The following is a 23,190-nucleotide window of genomic DNA, read 5'->3' as shown; positions in this document are numbered from 1 at the left end:
GCAAACACATAGGCGCACGAGCACCAAACACTTCTCCCACAGAACAGAGACTTCCCATTTCGTGCGTACCCTCTTCGACTGGTAAGGGTAGTTTACTGTCTTAGAAACATAGTCATGGCCCTCAGCGCTGCAGGAGTGCCATCTCCAAAGTCAATGGGAAGCTGCCCTCCCTCGAGTTTGTATAGGCCCAACACCAGCCGTGAAGGCATTTCCCTGTGTGCAAAAGAACAGAGAACGGGCATTTTCCCTTTAGGAAAAGGGCTCTCTGTTTCTCCAAAGGAAACACGAGCTCTCACGGGTAAGTGAGTATTGGAGAGAGGCAGAAGGCTGTACTTGGCTGAGGGTAGGGTAAGAGGTTCCTCAAAGCAGCCTTCTCAAAGAGCATAGAAGCAGAGGCCGTCTCCAGCGGCATATGCACCAGAGTCTCTCCACAACAGGAACACCTTGAAGCTGGCTGCGAATGCAGAGCTTAGGAGGAAAGCAGTACCCGCATGCTACGAATGTGATATCTGGATGGTGCCACCGAAAGGAATTCTGGCACTTGTCCTTCTTAAGTGAGCTTACTGCACAACGCTTGCCCCACAGTGGTGAGCAGAAACATTGCTAGTGGGCTGTGAGTCAGCAAACACAGAGGCGCACTAGCACCAAACATTTCTCCCAAAGAACAGAGACTTCGCATTTAGTGCGTGCCCTCTTCGACTGGTAAGGGTAGTTTACTGTCGTAGAAACACAGGCATGGCCCACAGCGCTGCAGGGTGCCATCTCCAAAGTGAATGGGAAGCTGCCCTCCCTCGAGTGGGTAAAGGCCCAACAACAGCCGTGAAGGCATTTCCCTGTGTGCAAAAGAACAGAGAACGGGCATTTTCCCTTTAGGAAAAGGGCTCTCTGTTTCTCCATAGGAAACACAAGCTCTCACGGTTAAGTGCGTATTGGAGAGAGGCAGAAGGCTGTACTTGGCTGAGGGTAGGGTAAGAGGTTCCTCAAAGCAGCCTTCTCAAAGAGCATAGAAGCAGAGGCCGTCTCCAGTGGCATCTGCACCAGAGTCTCTCCACAACAGGAACACCTTGAAGCTGGCTGCGAATGCAGAGCTTAGGAGGAAAGCAGTACCCGCATGCTACGAATGTGATATCTGGATGGTGCCTCCGAAAGGACTTCTGGCACTTGTACTTCCTAAGTGAGCTTAGCTGCACAACGCTTGCCCCACAGTGGTGAGCAGAAACATTGCTAGGGGACAGTGAGCCAGCAAACACGTAGGCGCACGAGCACCAAACACTTCTCCCAGAGAACAGAGACTTCCCATTTGGTGCGTACCCTCTTCGACTGGTAAGGGTAGTTTACTGTCTTAGAAACACAGGCATGGCCCTCAGCGCTGCAGGAGTGCCATCTCCAAAGTCAATGGGAAGCTGCCCTCCCTCGAGTTTGTATAGGCCCAACACCAGCCGTGAAGGCATTTCCCTGTGTGCAAAAGAACAGAGAACGGGCATTTTCCCTTTAGGAAAAGGGCTCTCTGTTTCTCCAAAGGAAACACGAGCTCTCACGGGTAAGTGAGTATTGGAGAGAGGCAGAAGGCTGTACTTGGCTGAGGCTAGGGTAAGAGGTTCCTCAAAGCAGCCTTCTCAAACAGCATAGAAGCAGAGGCCGTCTCCAGCGGCATCTGCACCAGAGTCTCTCCACAACAGGAACACCTTGAAGCTGGCTGCGAATGCAGAGCTTAGGAGGAAAGCAGTACCCGCATGCTACGAATGTGATATCTGGATGGTGCCCCCCGAAAGGACTTCTGGCACTTGTACTTCCTAAGTGAGCTTAGCTGCACAACGCTTGCCCCACAGTGGTGAGCAGAAACATTGCTAGTGGGCAGTGAGCCAGCAAACACAGAGGCGCACGAGCACCAAACACTTCTCCCAGAGAACAGAGACTTCCCATTTGGTGCGTACCCTCTTCGACTGGTAAGGGTAGTTTACTGTCTTAGAAACACAGGCATGGCCCTCAGCGCTGCAGGAGTGCCATCTCCAAAGTCAATGGGAAGCTGCCCTCCCTCGAGTTTGTATAGGCCCAACACCAGCCATGAAGGCATTTCCCTGTGTGCAAAAGAACAGAGAACGGGCATTTTCACTTTAGGGAATGGGCTCTCTGTTTCTCCATAGGAAACACGAGCTCTCACGGGTAAGTGAGTATTGGAGAGAGGCAGAAGGCTGTACTTGGCTGAGGGTAGGGTAAGAGGTTCCTCAAAGCAGCCTTCTCAAAGAGCATAGAAGCAGAGGCCGTCTCCAGCGGCATCTGCACCAGAGTCTCTCCACAACAGGAACACCTTGAAGCTGGCTGCGAATGCAGAGCTTAGGAGGAAAGCAGTACCCGCATGCTACGAATGTGATATCTGGATGGTGCCCCCGAAAGGAATTCTGGCACTTGTCCTTCTTAAGTGAGCTTACTGCACAACGCTTGCCCCACAGTGGTGAGCAGAAACATTGCTAGTGGGCTGTGAGTCAGCAAACACAGAGGCGCACTAGCACCAAACATTTCTCCAGAGAACAGAGACTTCGCATTTAGTGCGTGCCCTCTTCGACTGGTAAGGGTAGTTTACTGTCTTAGAAACACAGGCATGGCCCACAGCGCTGCAGGGTGCCATCTCCAAAGTGCATGGGAAACTGCCCTCCCTCGAGTGGGTAAAGGCCCAACACTAGCCGTGAAGGCATTTCCCTGTGTGCAAAAGAACAGAGAACGGGCATTTTCCCTTTAGGAAAAGGGCTCTCTGTTTCTCCAAAGGAAACACGAGCTCTCACGGGTAAGTGAGTATTGGAGAGAGGCAGAAGGCTGTACTTGGCTGAGGCTAGGGTAAGAGGTTCCTCAAAGCAGCCTTCTCAAAGAGCATAGAAGCAGAGGCCGTCTCCAGCGGCATCTGCACCAGAGTCTCTCCACAACAGGAACACCTTGAAGCTGGCTGCGAATGCAGAGCTTAGGAGGAAAGCAGTACCCGCATGCTACGAATGTGATATCTGGATGGTGCCCCCGAAAGGAATTCTGGCACTTGTCCTTCTTAAGTGAGCTTACTGCACAACGCTTGCCCCACAGTGGTGAGCAGAAACATTGCTAGTGGGCTGTGAGTCAGCAAACACAGAGGCGCACTAGCACCAAACATTTCTCCAGAGAACAGAGACTTCGCATTTAGTGCGTGCCCTCTTCGACTGGTAAGGGTAGTTTACTGTCTTAGAAACACAGGTATGGCCCACAGCGCTGCAGGGTGCCATCTCCAAAGTGCATGGGAAACTGCCCTCCCTCGAGTGGGTAAAGGCCCAACACTAGCCGTGAAGGCATTTCCCTGTGTGCAAAAGAACAGAGAACGGGCATTTTCCCTTTAGGAAAAGGGCTCTCTGTTTCTCCAAAGGAAACACGAGCTCTCACGGGTAAGTGAGTATTGGAGAGAGGCAGAAGGCTGTACTTGGCTGCGGCTAGTGTAAGAGGTTACTCAAAGCAGCCTTCTCAAAGAGCATAGAAGCAGAGGCCGTCTCCAGCGGCATATGCACCAGAGTCTCTCCACAACAGGAACACCTTGAATCTGGCTGTGAATGCAGAGCTTAGGAGGAAAGCAGTACCCGCATGCTACGAATGTGATATCTGTATGGTGCCCCCGAAAGGAATTCTGGCACTTGTCCTTCTTAAGTGAGCTTACTGCACAACGCTTGCCCCACAGTGGTGAGCAGAAACATTGCTAGTGGGCTGTGAGTCAGCAAACACAGAGGCGCACTAGCACCAAACATTTCTCCCAGAGAACAGAGACTTCGCATTTAGTGCGGGCACTCTTCGACTGGTAAGGGTAGTTTACTGTCTTAGAAACACAGGCATGGCCCACAGCGCTGCAGGGTGCCATCTCCAAAGTGAACGGGAAGCTGCCCTCCCTCGAGTGGGTAAAGGCCCAACAACAGCCGTGAAGGCATTTCCCTGTGTGCAAAAGAACAGAGAACGGGCATTTTCCCTTTAGGAAAAGGGCTCTCTGTTTCTCCAAAGGAAACACAAGCTCTCACGGGTAAGTGAGTATTAGAGAGAGGCAGAAGGCTGTACTTGGCTGAGGCTAGGGTAAGAGGTTCCTCAAAGCAACCTTCTCAAAGAGCATAGAAGCAGAGGCCGTCTCCAGTGGCATCTGCACCAGAGTCTCTCCACAACAGGAACACCTTGAAGCTGGCTGCGAATGCAGAGCTTAGGAGGAAAGCAGTACCCGCATGCTACGAATGTGATATCTGGATGGTGCCCCCGAAAGGACTTCTGGCACTTGTACTTCCAAAGTGAGCTTAGCTGCACAACGCTTGCCCCACAGTGGTGAGCAGAAACATTGCTAGTGGGCAGTGAGCCAGCAAACACAGAGGCGCACGAGCACCAAACACTTCTCCCAGAGAACAGAGACTTCCCATTTGGTGCGTACCCTCTTCGACTGGTAAGGGTAGTTTACTGTCTTAGAAACACAGGCATGGCCCACAGCGCTGCAGGGTGCCATCTCCAAAGTGCATGGGAAACTGCCCTCCCTCGAGTGGGTAAAGGCCCAACACCAGCCGTGAAGGCATTTCCCTGTGTGCAAAAGAACAGAGAACGGGCATTTTCCCTTTAGGAAAAGGGCTCTCTGTTTCTCCAAAGGAAACACGAGCTCTCACGGGTAAGTGAGTATTGGAGAGAGGCAGAAGGCTGTACTTGGCTGAGGGTAGGGTAAGAGGTTCCTCAAAGCAGCCTTCTCAAAGAGCATAGAAGAAGAGTCCGTCCTCAATGGCATCTGCACCAGAGTCTCTCCACAACAGGAACACCTTGAAGCTGGCTGCGAATGCAGAGCTTAGGAGGAAAGCAGTACCCGCATGCTACGAATGTGATATCTGGATGGTGCCCCCGAAAGGACTTCTGGCACTTGTACTTCCTAAGTGAGCTTAGCTGCACAACGCTTGCCCCACAGTGGTGAGCAGAAACATTGCTAGTGGGCAGTGAGCCAGCAAACACATAGGCGCACGAGCACCAAACACTTCTCCCAGAGAACAGAGACTTCCCATTTGGTGCGTACCCTCTTCGACTGGTAAGGGTAGTTTACTGTCTTAGAAACACAGGCATGGCCCTCAGCGCTGCAGGAGTGCCATCTCCAAAGTCAATGGGAAGCTGCCCTCCCTCGAGTGGGTAAAGGCCCAACAACAGCCGTGCAGGCATTTCCCTGTGTGCAAAAGAACAGAGAACGGGCATTTTCCCTTTAGGAAAAGGGCTCTCTGTTTCTCCATAGGAAACACGAGCACTCACGGGTAAGTGAGTATTGGAGAGAGGCAGAAGGCTGTACTTGGCTGAGGGTAGGGTAAGAGGTTCCTCAAAGCAGCCTTCTCAAAGAGCATAGAAGCAGAGGCCGTCTCCAGCGGCATATGCACCAGAGTCTCTCCACAACAGGAACACCTTGAAGCTGGCTGCGAATGCAGAGCTTAGGAGGAAAGCAGTACCCGCATGCTACGAATGTGATATCTGGATGGTGCCCCCGAAAGGAATTCTGGCACTTGTCCTTCTTAAGTGAGCTTAGCTGCACAACGCTTGCCCCACAGTGGTGAGCAGAAACATTGCTAGGGGACAGTGAGCCATCAAACACGTAGGCGCACGAGCACCAAACACTTCTCCCAGAGAACAGAGACTTCCCATTTCGTGCGTACCCTCTTCGACTGGTAAGGGTAGTTTACTGTCTTAGAAACACAGGCATGGCCCTCAGCGCTGCAGGAGTGCCATCTCCAAAGTCAATGGGAATTTGCCCTCCCTCGAGTTTGTATAGGCCCAACACCAGCCGTGAAGGCATTTCCCTGCGTGCAAAAGAACAGAGAACGGGCATTTTCCCTTTAGGAAAAGGGCTCTCTGTTTCTCCAAAGGAAACACGAGCTCTCACGGGTAAGTGAGTATTGGAGAGAGGCAGAAGGCTGTACTTGGCTGAGGCTAGGGTAAGAGGTTCCTCAAAGCAGCCTTCTCAAACAGCATAGAAGCAGAGGCCGTCTCCAGCGGCATCTGCACCAGAGTCTCTCCACAACAGGAACACCTTGAAGCTGGCTGCGAATGCAGAGCTTAGGAGGAAAGCAGTACCCGCATGCTACGAATGTGATATCTGGATGGTGCCCCCCGAAAGGACTTCTGGCACTTGTTCTTCCTAAGTGAGCTTAGCTGCACAACGCTTGCCCCACAGTGGTGAGCAGAAACATTGCTAGTGTGCAGTGAGCCTGCAAACACAGAGGCGCACGAGCACCAAACACTTCTCCCAGAGAACAGAGACTTCCCATTTGGTGCGTACCCTCTTCGACTGGTAAGGGTAGTTTACTGTCTTAGAAACACAGGCATGGCCCTCAGCGCTGCAGGAGTGCCATCTCCAAAGTCAATGGGAAGCTGCCCTCCCTCGAGTTTGTATAGGCCCAACACCAGCCGTGAAGGCATTTCCCTGTGTGCAAAAGAACAGAGAACGGGCATTTTCCCTTTAGGAAAAGGGCTCTCTGTTTCTCCAAAGGAAACACAAGCTCTCACGGGTAAGTGAGTATTGGAGAGAGGCAGAAGGCTGTACTTGGCTGAGGGTAGGGTAAGAGGTTCCTCAAAGCAGCCTTCTCAAAGAGCATAGAAGCAGAGGCCGTCTCCAGCGGCATATGCACCAGAGTCTCTCCACAACAGGAACACCTTGAAGCTGGCTGTGAATGCAGAGCTTAGGAGGAAAGCAGTACCCGCATGCTACGAATGTGATATCTGGATGGTGCCCCCGAAAGGACTTCTGGCACTTGTATTTCCTAAGTGAGCTTAGCTGCACAACGCTTGCCCCACAGTGGTGAGCAGAAACATTGCTAGTGGGCAGTGAGCCAGCAAACACAGAGGCGCAGTAGCACCAAACATTTCTCCCAGAGAACAGAGACATCGCATTTAGTGCGTGCCCTCTTCGACTGGTAACGGTAGTTTACTGTCTTAGAAACACAGACATGGCCCACAGCGCTGCAGGGTGCCATCTCCAAAGTGAATGGGAAGCTGCCCTCCCTCGAGTGGGTAAAGGCCCAACACCAGCCGTGAAGGCATTTCCCTGTGTGCAAAAGAACAGAGAACGGGCATTTTCCCTTTAGGAAAAGGGCTTTCTGTTTCTCCAAAGGAAACACGAGCTCTCACGGGTAAGTGAGTATTGGAGAGAGGCAGAAGGCTGTACTTGGCTGAGGCTAGGATAAGAGGTTCCTCAAAGCAGCCTTCTCAAATCGCACAGAAGCAGAGGACGTCTCAAGCGGCATCTGCACCATAGTCTCTCCACAACAGGAACACCTTGAAGCTGGCTGCGAATGCAGAGCTTAGGAGGAAAGCAGTACCCGCATGCTACGAATGTGATATCTGGATGGTGCCCCCGAAAGGACTTCAGGCACTTGTACTTCCTAAGTGAGCTTAGCTGCACAACGCTTGCCCCACAGTGGTGAGCAGAAACATTGCTAGTGGGCAGTGAGCCAGCAAACACATAGGCGCACGAGCACCAAACACTTCTCCCACAGAACAGAGACTTCCCATTTCGTGCGTACCCTCTTCGACTGGTAAGGGTAGTTTACTGTCTTAGAAACATAGTCATGGCCCTCAGCGCTGCAGGAGTGCCATCTCCAAAGTCAATGGGAAGCTGCCCTCCCTCGAGTTTGTATAGGCCCAACACCAGCCGTGAAGTCATTTCCCTGTGTGCAAAAGAACAGAGAACGGGCATTTTCCCTTTAGGAAAAGGGCTCTCTGTTTCTCCAAAGGAAACACGAGCTCTCACGGGTAAGTGAGTATTGGAGAGAGGCAGAAGGCTGTACTTGGCTGAGGGTAGGGTAAGAGGTTCCTCAAAGCAGCCTTCTCAAAGAGCATAGAAGCAGAGGCCGTCTCCAGCGGCATATGCACCAGAGTCTCTCCACAACAGGAACACCTTGAAGCTGGCTGCGAATGCAGAGCTTAGGAGGAAAGCAGTACCCGCATGCTACGAATGTGATATCTGGATGGTGCCCCCGAAAGGACTTCAGGCACTTGTACTTCCTAAGTGAGCTTAGCTGCACAACGCTTGCCCCACAGTGGTGAGCAGAAACATTGCTAGTGGGCAGTGAGCCAGCAAACACATAGGCGCACGAGCACCAAACACTTCTCCCACAGAACAGAGACTTCCCATTTCGTGCGTACCCTCTTCGACTGGTAAGGGTAGTTTACTGTCTTAGAAACACAGACATGGCCCACAGCGCTGCAGGGTGCCATCTCCAAAGTGAATGGGAAGCTGCCCTCCCTCCAGTGGGTAAAGGCCCAACAACAGCCGTGAAGGCATTTCCCTGTGTGCAAAAGAACAGAGAACGGGCATTTTCCCTTTAGGAAAAGGGCTCTCTGTTTCTCCATAGGAAACACAAGCTCTCACGGTTAAGTGCGTATTGGAGAGAGGCAGAAGGCTGTACTTGGCTGAGGGTAGGGTAAGAGGTTCCTCAAAGCAGCCTTCTCAAAGAGCATAGAAGCAGAGGCCGTCTCCAGTGGCATCTGCACCAGAGTCTCTCCACAACAGGAACACCTTGAAGCTGGCTGCGAATGCAGAGCTTAGGAGGAAAGCAGTACCCGCATGCTACGAATGTGATATCTGGATGGTGCCCCTGAAAGGACTTCTGGCACTTGTACTTCCTAAGTGAGCTTAGCTGCACAACGCTTGCCCCACAGTGGTGAGCAGAAACATTGCTAGGGGACAGTGAGCCAGCAAACACGTAGGCGCACGAGCACCAAACACTTCTCCCAGAGAACAGAGACTTCCCATTTCGTGCGTACCCTCTTCGACTGGTAAGGGTAGTTTACTGTCTTAGAAACACAGGCATGGCCCTCAGCGCTGCAGGAGTGCCATCTCCAAAGTCAATGGGAAGCTGCCCTCCCTCGAGTTTGTATAGGCCCAACACCAGCCGTGAAGGCATTTCCCTGTGTGCAAAAGAACAGAGAACGGGCATTTTCCCTTTAGGAAAAGGGCTCTCTGTTTCTCCAAAGGAAACACGAGCTCTCACGGGTAAGTGAGTATTGGAGAGAGGCAGAAGGCTGTACTTGGCTGAGGCTAGGGTAAGAGGTTCCTCAAAGCAGCCTTCTCAAACAGCATAGAAGCAGAGGCCGTCTCCAGCGGCATCTGCACCAGAGTCTCTCCACAACAGGAACACCTTGAAGCTGGCTGCGAATGCAGAGCTTAGGAGGAAAGCAGTACCCGCATGCTACGAATGTGATATCTGGATGGTGCCCCCGAAAGGAATTCTGGCACTTGTCCTTCTTAAGTGAGCTTACTGCACAACGCTTGCCCCACAGTGGTGAGCAGAAACATTGCTAGTGGGCTGTGAGTCAGCAAACACAGAGGCGCACTAGCACCAAACATTTCTCCAGAGACCAGAGACTTCGCATTTAGTGCGTGCCCTCTTCGACTGGTAAGGGTAGTTTACTGTCTTAGAAACACAGGCATGGCCCACAGCGCTGCAGGGTGCCATCTCCAAAGTGCATGGGAAACTGCCCTCCCTCGAGTGGGTAAAGGCCCAACACTAGCCGTGAAGGCATTTCCCTGTGTGCAAAAGAACAGAGAACGGGCATTTTCCCTTTAGGAAAAGGGCTCTCTGTTTCTCCAAAGGAAACACGAGCTCTCACGGGTAAGTGAGTATTGGAGAGAGGCAGAAGGCTGTACTTGGCTGAGGCTAGGGTAAGAGGTTCCTCAAAGCAGCCTTCTCAAAGAGCATAGAAGCAGAGGCCGTCTCCAGCGGCATCTGCACCAGAGTCTCTCCACAACAGGAACACCTTGAAGCTGGCTGCGAATGCAGAGCTTAGGAGGAAAGCAGTACCCGCATGCTACGAATGTGATATCTGGATGGTGCCCCCGAAAGGAATTCTGGCACTTGTCCTTCTTAAGTGAGCTTACTGCACAACGCTTGCCCCACAGTGGTGAGCAGAAACATTGCTAGTGGGCTGTGAGTCAGCAAACACAGAGGCGCACTAGCACCAAACATTTCTCCAGAGAACAGAGACTTCGCATTTAGTGCGTGCCCTCTTCGACTGGTAAGGGTAGTTTACTGTCTTAGAAACACAGGCATGGCCCACAGCGCTGCAGGGTGCCATCTCCAAAGTGCATGGGAAACTGCCCTCCCTCGAGTGGGTAAAGGCCCAACACTAGCCGTGAAGGCATTTCCCTGTGTGCAAAAGAACAGAGAACGGGCATTTTCCCTTTAGGAAAAGGGCTCTCTGTTTCTCCAAAGGAAACACGAGCTCTCACGGGTAAGTGAGTATTGGAGAGAGGCAGAAGGCTGTACTTGGCTGCGGCTAGGGTAAGAGGTTCCTCAAAGCAGCCTTCTCAAAGAGCATAGAAGCAGAGGCCGTCTCCAGCGGCATATGCACCAGAGTCTCTCCACAACAGGAACACCTTGAATCTGGCTGTGAATGCAGAGCTTAGGAGGAAAGCAGTACCCGCATGCTACGAATGTGATATCTGTATGGTGCCCCCGAAAGGAATTCTGGCACTTGTCCTTCTTAAGTGAGCTTACTGCACAACGCTTGCCCCACAGTGGTGAGCAGAAACATTGCTAGTGGGCTGTGAGTCAGCAAACACAGAGGCGCACTAGCACCAAACATTTCTCCCAGAGAACAGAGACTTCGCATTTAGTGCGTGCACTCTTCGACTGGTAAGGGTAGTTTACTGTCTTAGAAACACAGGCATGGCCCACAGCGCTGCAGGGTGCCATCTCCAAAGTGAACGGGAAGCTGCCCTCCCTCGAGTGGGTAAAGGCCCAACAACAGCCGTGAAGGCATTTCCCTGTGTGCAAAAGAACAGAGAACGGGCATTTTCCCTTTAGGAAAAGGGCTCTCTGTTTCTCCAAAGGAAACACAAGCTCTCACGGGTAAGTGAGTATTAGAGAGAGGCAGAAGGCTGTACTTGGCTGAGGCTAGGGTAAGAGGTTCCTCAAAGCAACCTTCTCAAAGAGCATAGAAGCAGAGGCCGTCTCCAGTGGCATCTGCACCAGAGTCTCTCCACAACAGGAACACCTTGAAGCTGGCTGCGAATGCAGAGCTTAGGAGGAAAGCAGTACCCGCATGCTACGAATGTGATATCTGGATGGTGCCCCCGAAAGGACTTCTGGCACTTGTACTTCCAAAGTGAGCTTAGCTGCACAACGCTTGCCCCACAGTGGTGAGCAGAAACATTGCTAGTGGGCAGTGAGCCAGCAAACACAGAGGCGCACGAGCACCAAACACTTCTCCCAGAGAACAGAGACTTCCCATTTGGTGCGTACCCTCTTCGACTGGTAAGGGTAGTTTACTGTCTTAGAAACACAGGCATGGCCCACAGCGCTGCAGGGTGCCATCTCCAAAGTGCATGGGAAACTGCCCTCCCTCGAGTGGGTAAAGGCCCAACACCAGCCGTGAAGGCATTTCCCTGTGTGCAAAAGAACAGAGAACGGGCATTTTCCCTTTAGGAAAAGGGCTCTCTGTTTCTCCAAAGGAAACACGAGCTCTCACGGGTAAGTGAGTATTGGAGAGAGGCAGAAGGCTGTACTTGGCTGAGGGTAGGGTAAGAGGTTCCTCAAAGCAGCCTTCTCAAAGAGCATAGAAGAAGAGTCCGTCCTCAATGGCATCTGCACCAGAGTCTCTCCACAACAGGAACACCTTGAAGCTGGCTGCGAATGCAGAGCTTAGGAGGAAAGCAGTACCCGCATGCTACGAATGTGATATCTGGATGGTGCCCCCGAAAGGACTTCTGGCACTTGTACTTCCTAAGTGAGCTTAGCTGCACAACGCTTGCCCCACAGTGGTGAGCAGAAACATTGCTAGTGGGCAGTGAGCCAGCAAACACATAGGCGCACGAGCACCAAACACTTCTCCCAGAGAACAGAGACTTCCCATTTGGTGCGTACCCTCTTCGACTGGTAAGGGTAGTTTACTGTCTTAGAAACACAGGCATGGCCCTCAGCGCTGCAGGAGTGCCATCTCCAAAGTCAATGGGAAGCTGCCCTCCCTCGAGTGGGTAAAGGCCCAACAACAGCCGTGCAGGCATTTCCCTGTGTGCAAAAGAACAGAGAACGGGCATTTTCCCTTTAGGAAAAGGGCTCTCTGTTTCTCCATAGGAAACACGAGCACTCACGGGTAAGTGAGTATTGGAGAGAGGCAGAAGGCTGTACTTGGCTGAGGGTAGGGTAAGAGGTTCCTCAAAGCAGCCTTCTCAAAGAGCATAGAAGCAGAGGCCGTCTCCAGCGGCATATGCACCATAGTCTCTCCACAACAGGAACACCTTGAAGCTGGCTGCGAATGCAGAGCTTAGGAGGAAAGCAGTACCCGCATGCTACGAATGTGATATCTGGATGGTGCCCCCGAAAGGAATTCTGGCACTTGTCCTTCTTAAGTGAGCTTAGCTGCACAACGCTTGCCCCACAGTGGTGAGCAGAAACATTGCTAGGGGACAGTGAGCCATCAAACACGTAGGCGCACGAGCACCAAACACTTCTCCCAGAGAACAGAGACTTCCCATTTCGTGCGTACCCTCTTCGACTGGTAAGGGTAGTTTACTGTCTTAGAAACACAGGCATGGCCCTCAGCGCTGCAGGAGTGCCATCTCCAAAGTCAATGGGAAGCTGCCCTCCCTCGAGTTTGTATAGGCCCAACACCAGCCGTGAAGGCATTTCCCTGCGTGCAAAAGAACAGAGAACGGGCATTTTCCCTTTAGGAAAAGGGCTCTCTGTTTCTCCAAAGGAAACACGAGCTCTCACGGGTAAGTGAGTATTGGAGAGAGGCAGAAGGCTGTACTTGGCTGAGGCTAGGGTAAGAGGTTCCTCAAAGCAGCCTTCTCAAACAGCATAGAAGCAGAGGCCGTCTGCAGCGGCATCTGCACCAGAGTCTCTCCACAACAGGAACACCTTGAAGCTGGCTGCGAATGCAGAGCTTAGGAGGAAAGCAGTACCCGCATGCTACGAATGTGATATCTGGATGGTGCCCCCCGAAAGGACTTCTGGCACTTGTTCTTCCTAAGTGAGCTTAGCTGCACAACGCTTGCCCCACAGTGGTGAGCAGAAACATTGCTAGTGTGCAGTGAGCCAGCAAACACAGAGGCGCACGAGCACCAAACACTTCTCCCAGAGAACAGAGACTTCCCATTTGGTGCGTACCCTCTTCGACTGGTAAGGGTAGTTTACTGTCTTAGAAACACAGGCATGGCCCTCAGCGCTGCAGGAGTGCCATCTCCAAAGTCAATGGGAAGCTGCCCTCCCTCGAGTTTGTATAGGCCCAACACCAGCCGTGAAGGCATTTCCCTGTGTGCAAAAGAACAGAGAACGGGCATTTTCCCTTTAGGAAAAGGGCTCTCTGTTTCTCCATAGGAAACACGAGCACTCAAGGGTAAGTGAGTATTGGAGAGAGGCAGAAGGCTGTACTTGGCTGAGGGTAGGGTAAGAGGTTCCTCAAAGCAGCCTTCTCAAAGAGCATAGAAGCAGAGGCCGTCTCCAGCGGCATCTGCACCAGAGTCTCTCCACAACAGGAACACCTTGAAGCTGGCTGCGAATGCAGAGCTAAGGAGGAAAGCAGTACCCGCATGCAACGAATGTGATATCTGGATGGTGCCCCCGAAAGGAATTCTGGCACTTGTCCTTCTTAAGTGAGCTTACTGCACAACGCTTGCCCCACAGTGGTGAGCAGAAACATTGCTAGTGGGCTGTGAGTCAGCAAACACAGAGGCGCACTAGCACCAAACATTTCTCCAGAGAACAGAGACTTCGCATTTAGTGCGTGCCCTCTTCGACTGGTAAGGGTAGTTTACTGTCTTAGAAACACAGGCATGGCCCACAGCGCTGCAGGGTGCCATCTCCAAAGTGCATGGGAAACTGCCCTCCCTCGAGTGGGTAAAGGCCCAACACTAGCCGTGAAGGCATTTCCCTGTGTGCAAAAGAACAGAGAACGGGCATTTTCCCTTTAGGAAAAGGGCTCTCAGTTTCTCCAAAGGAAACACGAGCTCTCACGGGTAAGTGAGTATTGGAGAGAGGCAGAAGGCTGTACTTGGCTGAGGCTAGGGTAAGAGGTTCCTCAAAGCAGCCTTCTCAAAGAGCATAGAAGCAGAGGCCGTCTCCAGCGGCATATGCACCAGAGTCTCTCCACAACAGGAACACCTTGAATCTGGCTGTGAATGCAGAGCTTAGGAGGAAAGCAGTACCCGCATGCTACGAATGTGATATCTGTATGGTGCCCCCGAAAGGAATTCTGGCACTTGTCCTTCTTAAGTGAGCTTACTGCACAACGCTTGCCCCACAGTGGTGAGCAGAAACATTGCTAGTGGGCTGTGAGTCAGCAACCACAGAGGCGCACTAGCACCAAACATTTCTCCCAGAGAACAGAGACTTCGCATTTAGTGCGTGCACTCTTCGACTGGTAAGGGTAGTTTACTGTCTTAGAAACACAGGCATGGCCCACAGCGCTGCAGGGTGCCATCTCCAAAGTGAACGGGAAGCTGCCCTCCCTCGAGTGGGTAAAGGCCCAACAACAGCCGTGAAGGCATTTCCCTGTGTGCAAAAGAACAGAGAACGGGCATTTTCCCTTTAGGAAAAGGGCTCTCTGTTTCTCCAAAGGAAACACAAGCTCTCACGGGTAAGTGAGTATTAGAGAGAGGCAGAAGGCTGTACTTGGCTGAGGCTAGGGTAAGAGGTTCCTCAAAGCAACCTTCTCAAAGAGCATAGAAGCAGAGGCCGTCTCCAGTGGCATCTGCACCAGAGTCTCTCCACAACAGGAACACCTTGAAGCTGGCTGCGAATGCAGAGCTTAGGAGGAAAGCAGTACCCGCATGCTACGAATGTGATATCTGGATGGTGCCCCCGAAAGGACTTCTGGCACTTGTACTTCCAAAGTGAGCTTAGCTGCACAACGCTTGCCCCACAGTGGTGAGCAGAAACATTGCTAGTGGGCAGTGAGCCAGCAAACACAGAGGCGCACGAGCACCAAACACTTCTCCCAGAGAACAGAGACTTCCCATTTGGTGCGTACCCTTTTCGACTGGTAAGGGTAGTTTACTGTCTTAGAAACACAGGCATGGCCCTCAGCGCTGCAGGAGTGCCATCTCCAAAGTCAATGGGAAGCTGCCCTCCCTCGAGTTTGTATAGGCCCAACACCAGCCGTGAAGGCATTTCCCTGTGTGCAAAAGAACAGAGAACGGGCATTTTCCCTTTAGGAAAAGGGCTCTCTGTTTCTCCATAGGAAACACGAGCTCTCACGGGTAAGTGAGTATTGGAGAGAGGCAGAAGGCTGTACTTGGCTGAGGGTAGGGTAAGAGGTTCCTCAAAGCAGCCTTCTCAAAGAGCATAGAAGCAGAGGCCGTCTCCAGCGGCATCTGCACCAGAGTCTCTCCACAACAGGAACACCTTGAAGCTGGCTGCGAATGCAGAGCTTAGGAGGAAAGCAGTACCCGCATGCTACGAATGTGATATCTGGATGGTGCCCCCGAAAGGAATTCTGGCACTTGTCCTTCTTAAGTGAGCTTACTGCACAACGCTTGCCCCACAGTGGTGAGCAGAAACATTGCTAGTGGGCTGTGAGTCAGCAAACACAGAGGCGCACTAGCACCAAACATTTCTCCCAGAGAACAGAGACTTCGCATTTAGTGCGTGCCCTCTTCGACTGGTAACGGTAGTTTACTGTCGTAGAAAAACAGGCATGGCCCACAGCGCTGCAGGGTGCCAACTCCAAAGTGAATGGGAAGCTGCCCTCCCTCGAGTGGGTAAAGGCCCAACAACAGCCGTGAAGGCATTTCCCTGTGTGCAAAAGAACAGAGAACGGGCATTTTCCCTTTAGGAAAAGGGCTCTCTGTTTCTCCAAAGGAAACACAAGCTCTCACGGTTAAGTGAGTATTGGAGAGAGGCAGAAGGCTGTACTTGGCTGAGGGTAGCGTAAGAGGTTCCTCAAAGCAGCCTTCTCAAAGAGCATAGAAGCAGAGGCCGTCTCCAGTGGCATCTGCATCAGAGTCTCTCCACAACAGGAACACCTTGAAGCTGGCTGCGAATGCAGAGCTTAGGAGGAAAGCAGTACCCGCATGCTACGAATGTGATATCTGGATGGTGCCCCCGAAAGGACTTCTGGCACTTGTACTTCCTAAGTGAGCTTAGCTGCACAACGCTTGCCCCACAGTGGTGAGCAGAAACATTGCTAGTGGACAGTGAGCCAGCAAACACGTAGGCGCACGAGCACCAAACACTTCTCCCAGAGAACAGAGACTTCCCATTTCGTGCGTACCCTCTTCGACTGGTAAGGGTAGTTTACTGTCTTAGAAACACAGGCATGGCCCTCAGCGCTGCAGGAGTGCCATCTCCAAAGTCAATGGGAAGCTGCCCTCCCTCGAGTTTGTATAGGCCCAACACTAGCCGTGAAGGCATTTCCCTGTGTGCAAAAGAACAGAGAACGGGCATTTTCCCTTTAGGAAAAGGGCTCTCTGTTTCTCTAAAGGAAACACGAGCTCTCACGGTTAAGTGAGTATTGCAGAGAGGCAGAAGGCTGTACTTGGCTGAGGCTAGGGTAAGAGGTTCCTCAAAGCAGCCTTCTCAAAGAGCATAGAAGCAGAGGCCGTCTCCAGCGGCATATGCACCAGAGTCTCTCCACAACAGGAACACCTTGAATCTGGCTCTGAATGCAGAGCTTAGGAGGAAAGCAGTACCCGCATGCTACGAATGTGATATCTGGATGGTGCCCCCGAAAGGACTTCTGGCACTTGTATTTCCTAAGTGAGCTTAGCTGCACAACGCTTGCCCCACAGTGGTGAGCAGAATCATTGCTAGTGGGCAGTGAGCCAGCAAACACATAGGCGCACGAGCACCAAACACTTCTCCCAGAGAACAGAGACTTCCCATTTGGTGCGTACCCTCTTCGACTGGTAAGGGTAGTTTACTGTCTTAGAAACACAGGCATGGCCCTCAGCGCTGCAGGAGTGCCATCTCCAAAGTCAATGGGAAGCTGCCCTCCCTCGAGTTTGTATAAGCCCAACACCAGCCGTGCAGGCATTTCCCTGTGTGCAAAAGAACAGAGAACGGGCATTTTCCCTTTAGGAAAAGGGCTCTCTGTTTCTCCATAGGAAACACGAGCACTCACGGGTAAGTGAGTATTGGAGAGAGGCAGAAGGCTGTACTTGGCTGAGGGTAGGGTAAGAGGTTCCTCAAAGCAGCCTTCTCAAAGAGCATAGAAGCAGAGGCCGTCTCCAGCGGCATCTGCACCAGAGTCTCTCCACAACAGGAACACCTTGAAGCTGGCTGCGAATGCAGAGCTTAGGAGGAAAGCAGTACCCGCATGCTACGAATGTGATATCTGGATGGTGCCCCCGAAAGGACTTCTGGCACTTGTACTTCCAAAGTGAGCTTAGCTGCACAACGCTTGCCCCACAGTGGTGAGCAGAAACATTGCTAGTGGGCAGTGAGCCAGCAAACACAGAGGCGCACGAGCACCAAACACTTCTCCCAGAGAACAGAGACTTCCCATTTGGTGCGTACCCTCTTCGACTGGTAAGGGTAGTTTACTGTCTTAGAAACACAGGCATGGCCCTCAGCGCTGCAGGAGTGCCATCTCCAAAGTCAATGGGAAGCTGCCCTCCCTCGAGTTTGTATAGGCCCAACACCAGCCGTGAAGGCATTTCCCTGTGTGCAAAAGAACAGAGAACGGGCATTTTCCCTTTAGGAAAAGGGCTCTCTGTTTCTCCATAGGAAACACGAGCTCTCACGGGTAAGTGAGTATTGGAGAGAGGCAGAAGGCTGTACTTGGCTGAGGGTAGGGTAAGAGGTTCCTCAAAGCAGCCTTCTCAAAGAGCATAGAAGCAGAGGCCGTCTCCAGCGGCATCTGCACCAGAGTCTCTCCACAACAGGAACACCTTGAAGCTGGCTGCGAATGCAGAGCTTAGGAGGAAAGCAGTACCCGCATGCTACGAATGTGATATCTGGATGGTGCCCCCGAAAGGAATTCTGGCACTTGTCCTTCTTAAGTGAGCTTACTGCACAACGCTTGCCCCACAGTGGTGAGCAGAAACATTGCTAGTGGGCTGTGAGTCAGCAAACACAGAGGCGCACTAGCACCAAACATTTCTCCCAGAGAACAGAGACTTCGCATTTAGTGCGTGCCCTCTTCGACTGGTAACGGTAGTTTACTGTCGTAGAAAAACAGGCATGGCCCACAGCGCTGCAGGGTGCCAACTCCAAAGTGAATGGGAAGCTGCCCTCCCTCGAGTGGGTAAAGGCCCAACAACAGCCGTGAAGGCATTTCCCTGTGTGCAAAAGAACAGAGAACGGGCATTTTCCCTTTAGGAAAAGGGCTCTCTGTTTCTCCAAAGGAAACACGAGCTCTCACGGGTAAGTGAGTATTGGAGAGAGGCAGAAGGCTGTACTTGGCTGAGGCTAGGGTAAGAGGTTCCTCAAAGCAGCCTTCTCAAAGAGCATAGAAGCAGAGGCCGTCTCCAGCGGCATATGCACCAGAGTCTCTCCACAACAGGAACACCTTGAATCTGGCTCTGAATGCAGAGCTTAGGAGGAAAGCAGTACCCGCATGCTACGAATGTGATATCTGGATGGTGCCCCCGAAAGGACTTCTGGCACTTGTACTTCCTAAGTGAGCTTAGCTGCACAACGCTTGCCCCACATTGGTGAGCAGAAACATTGCTAGTGGGCAGTGAGCCAGCAAACACATAGGCGCACGAGCACCAAACACTTCTCCCAGAGAACAGAGACTTCCCATTTGGTGCGTACCCTCTTCGACTGGTAAGGGTAGTTTACTGTCTTAGAAACACAGGCATGGCCCTCAGCGCTGCAGGAGTGCCATCTCCAAAGTCAATGGGAAGCTGCCCTCCCTCGAGTTTGTATAAGCCCAACACCAGCCGTGCAGGCATTTCCCTGTGTGCAAAAGAACAGAGAACGGGCATTTTCCCTTTAGGAAAAGGGCTCTCTGTTTCTCCATAGGAAACACGAGCACTCACGGGTAAGTGAGTATTGGAGAGAGGCAGAAGGCTGTACGTGGCTGAGGGTAGGGTAAGAGGTTCCTCAAAGCAGCCTTCTCAAAGAGCATAGAAGCAGAGGCCGTCTCCAGCGGCATCTGCACCAGAGTCTCTCCACAACAGGAACACCTTGAAGCTGGCTGCGAATGCAGAGCTTAGGAGGAAAGCAGTACCCGCATGCTACGAATGTGATATCTGGATGGTGCCCCCGAAAGGAATTCTGGCACTTGTCCTTCTTAAGTGAGCTTAGCTGCACAACGCTTGCCCCACAGTGGTGAGCAGAAACATTGCTAGGGGACAGTGAGCCAGCAAACACGTAGGCGCACGAGCACCAAACACTTCTCCCAGAGAACAGAGACTTCCCATTTCGTGCGTACCCTCTTCGACTGGTAAGGGTAGTTTACTGTCTTAGAAACACAGGCATGGCCCTCAGCGCTGCAGGAGTGCCATCTCCAAAGTCAATGGGAAGCTGCCCTCCCTCGAGTTTGTATAGGCCCAACACCAGCCGTGAAGGCATTTCCCTGTGTGCAAAAGAACAGAGAACGGGCATTTTCCATTTAGGAAAAGGGCTCTCTGTTTCTCCATAGGAAACACGAGCTCTCACGGGTAAGTGAGTATTGGAGAGAGGCAGAAGGCTGTACTTGGCTGAGGGTAGGGTAAGAGGTTCCTCAAAGCAGCCTTCTCAAAGAGCATAGAAGCAGAGGCCGTCTCCAGCGGCATCTGCACCAGAGTCTCTCCACAACAGGAACACCTTGAAGCTGGCTGCGAATGCAGAGCTTAGGAGGAAAGCAGTACCCGCATGCTACGAATGTGATATCTGGATGGTGCCCCCGAAAGGAATTCTGGCATTTGTCCTTCTTAACTGAGCTTACTGCACAACGCTTGCCCCACAGTGGTGAGCAGAAACATTGCTAGTGGGATGTGAGTCAGCAAACACAGAGGCGTACTAGCACCAAACATTTCTCCAGAGAACAGAGACTTCGCATTTAGTGCGTGCCCTCTTCGACTGGTAAGGGTAGTTTACTGTCTTAGAAACACAGGCATGGCCCACAGCGCTGCAGGGTGCCATCTCCAAAGTGAATGGGAAACTGCCCTCCCTCGAGTGGGTAAAGGCCCAACACCAGCCGTGAAGGCATTTCCCTGTGTGCAAAAGAACAGAGAACGGGCATTTTACCTTTAGGAAAAGGGCTCTCTGTTTCTCCAAAGGAAACACAAGCTCTCACGGGTAAGTGAGTATTGGAGAGAGGCAGAAGGCTGTACTTGGCTGAGGGTAGGGTAAGAGGTTCCTCACAGCAGCCTTCTCAAAGAGCATAGAAGCAGAGGCCGTCTCCAGCGGCATCTGCACCAGAGTCTCTCCACAACAGGAACACCTTGAAGCTGGCTGCGAATGCAGAGCTTAGGAGGAAAGCAGTACCCGCATGCTACGAATGTGATATCTGGATGGTGCCCCCGAAAGGAATTCTGGCACTTGTCCTTCTTAAGTGAGCTTACTGCACAACGCTTGCCCCACAGTGGTGAGCAGAAACATTGCTAGTGGGCTGTGAGTCAGCAAACACAGAGGCGCACTAGCACCAAATAGTTCTCCCAGAGAACAGAGACTTCGCATTTAGTGCGTGCCATCTTCGACTGGTAAGGGTAGTTTACTGTCGTAGAAAAACAGGCATGGCCCACAGCGCTGCAGGGTGCCATCTCCAAAGTGAATGGGAAGCTGCCCTCCCTCGAGTGGGTAAAGGCCCAACAACAGCCGTGAAGACATTTCCCTGTGTGCAAAAGAACAGAGAACGGGCATTTTCCCTTTAGGAAAAGGGCTCTCTGTTTCTCCAAAGGAAACACAAGCTCTCACGGGTAAGTGAGTATAGGAGAGAGGCAGAAGGCTGTACTTGGCTGAGGCTAGGGTAAGAGGTTCCTCAAAGCAGCCTTCTCAAAGAGCATAGAAGCAGAGGCCGTCTCCAGTGGCATCTGCACCAGAGTCTCTCCACAACAGGAACACCTTGAAGCTGGCTGCGAATGCAGAGCTTAGGAGGAAAGCAGTACCCGCATGCTACGAATGTGATATCTGGATGGTGCCCCCGAAAGGACTTCTGGCACTTGTACTTCCTAAGTGAGCTTAGCTGCACAACGCTTGCCCCACAGTGGTGAGCAGAAACATTGCTAGTGGGCAGTGAGCCACCAAACACATAGGCGCACGAGCAACAAACTCTTCTCCCAGAGAACAGAGACTTCCCATTTCGTGCGTACCCTCTTCGACTGGTAAGGGTAGTTTACTGTCTTAGAAACACAGGCATGGCCCTCAGCGCTGCAGGAGTGCCATCTCCAAAGTCAATGGGAAGCTGCCCTCCTTCGAGTTTGTACAGGCCCAACACCAGCCGTGAAGGCATTTCCCTGTGTGCAAAAGAACAGAGAACGGGCATTTTCCCTTTAGGAAAAGGGCTCTCTGTTTCTCCATAGGAAACACGAGCTCTAACGGGTAAGTGAGTATTGGAGAGAGGCAGAAGGCTGTACTTGGCTGAGGGTAGGGTAAGACGTTCCTCAAAGCAGCCTTCTCAAAGAGTATAGAAGCAGAGGCCGTCTCCAGCGGCATATGCACCAGAGTCTCTCCACAACAGGAACACCTTGAAGCTGGCTGCGAATGCAGAGCTTAGGAGGAAAGCAGTACCCGCATGCTACGAATGTGATATCTGGATGGTGCCCCCGAAAGGAATTCTGGCACTTGTCCTTCTTAAGTGAGCTTACTGCACAACGCTTGCCCCACAGTGGTGAGCAGAAACATTGCTAGTGGGCTGTGAGTCAGCAAACACAGAGGCACACTAGCACCAAACATTTCTCCCAGAGAACAGAGACTTCGCATTTAGTGCGTGCACTCTTCGACTGGTAAGGGTAGTTTACTGTCGTAGAAAAACAGGCATGGCCCACAGCGCTGCAGGGTGCCATCTCCAAAGTGAATGGGAAGCTGCCCTCCCTCGAGTGGGTAAAGGCCCAACAACAGCCGTGAAGGCATTTCCCTGTGTGCAAAAGAACAGTGAACGGGCATTTTCCCTTTAGGAAAAGGGCTCTCTGTTTCTCCAAAGGAAACACAAGCTCTCACGGGTAAGTGAGTATTGGAGAGAGGCAGAAGGCTGTACTTGGCTGAGGCTAGGGTAAGAGGTTCCTCTTAGCAACCTTCTCAAAGAGCATAGAAGCAGAGGCCGTCTCCAGCGGCATCTGCACCGGAGTCTCTCCACAACAGGAACACCTTGAAGCTGGCTGCGAATGCAGAGCTTAGGAGGAAAGCAGTACCCGCATGCTACGAATGTGATATCTGGATGGTGCCCCCGAAAGGAATTCTGGCACTTGTACTTCCTAAGTGAGCTTAGCTGCACAACGCTTGCCCCACAGTGGTGAGCAGAAACATTGCTAGTGGGCAGTGAGCCAGCAAACACAGAGGCGCACGAGCACCAAACACTTCTCCCAGAGAACAGAGCCTTCCCATTTGGTGCGTACCCTCTTCGACTGATAAGGGTAGTTTACTGTCTTAGAAACACAGGCATGGCCCTCAGCGCTGCAGGAGTGCCATCTCCAAAGTCAATGGGAAGCTGCCCTCCCTCGAGTTTGTATAGGCCCAACACCAGCCGTGAAGGCATTTCCCTGTGTGCAAAAGAACAGAGAACGGGCATTTTCCCTTTAGGAAAAGGGCTCTCTGTTTCTCCATAGGAAACACGAGCTCTCACGGGTAAGTGAGTATTGGAGAGAGGCAGAAGGCTGTACTTGGCTGAGGGTAGGGTAAGAGGTTCCTCAAAGCAGCCTTCTCAAAGAGCATAGAAGCAGAGGCCGTCTCCAGCGGCATCTGCACCAGAGTCTCTCCACAACAGGAACACCTTGAAGCTGGCTGCGAATGCAGAGCTTAGGAGGAAAGCAGTACCCGCATGCTACGAATGTGATATCTGGATGGTGCCCCCGAAAGGAATTCTGGCACTTGTACTTCCTAAGTGAGCTTAGCTGCACAACGCTTGCCCCACAGTGGTGATCAGAAACATTGCTAGTGGGCAGTGAGCCAGCAAACACATAGGCGCACGAGCACCAAACACTTCTCCCAGAGAACAGAGACTTCCCATTTGGTGCGTACCCTCTTCGACTGGTAAGGGTAGTTTACTGTCTTAGAAACACAGGCATGGCCCTCAGCGCTGCAGGAGTGCCATCTCCAAAGTCAATGGGAAGCTGCCCTCCCTCGAGTGGGTAAAGGCCCAACACTAGCCGTGAAGGCATTT

This window comes from Kogia breviceps, chromosome 4, assembly GCF_026419965.1.
Source record: "Kogia breviceps isolate mKogBre1 chromosome 4, mKogBre1 haplotype 1, whole genome shotgun sequence".
NCBI lineage: Eukaryota > Metazoa > Chordata > Mammalia > Artiodactyla > Physeteridae > Kogia > Kogia breviceps.
Note: the sequence above shows the minus strand (reverse complement) of the source record.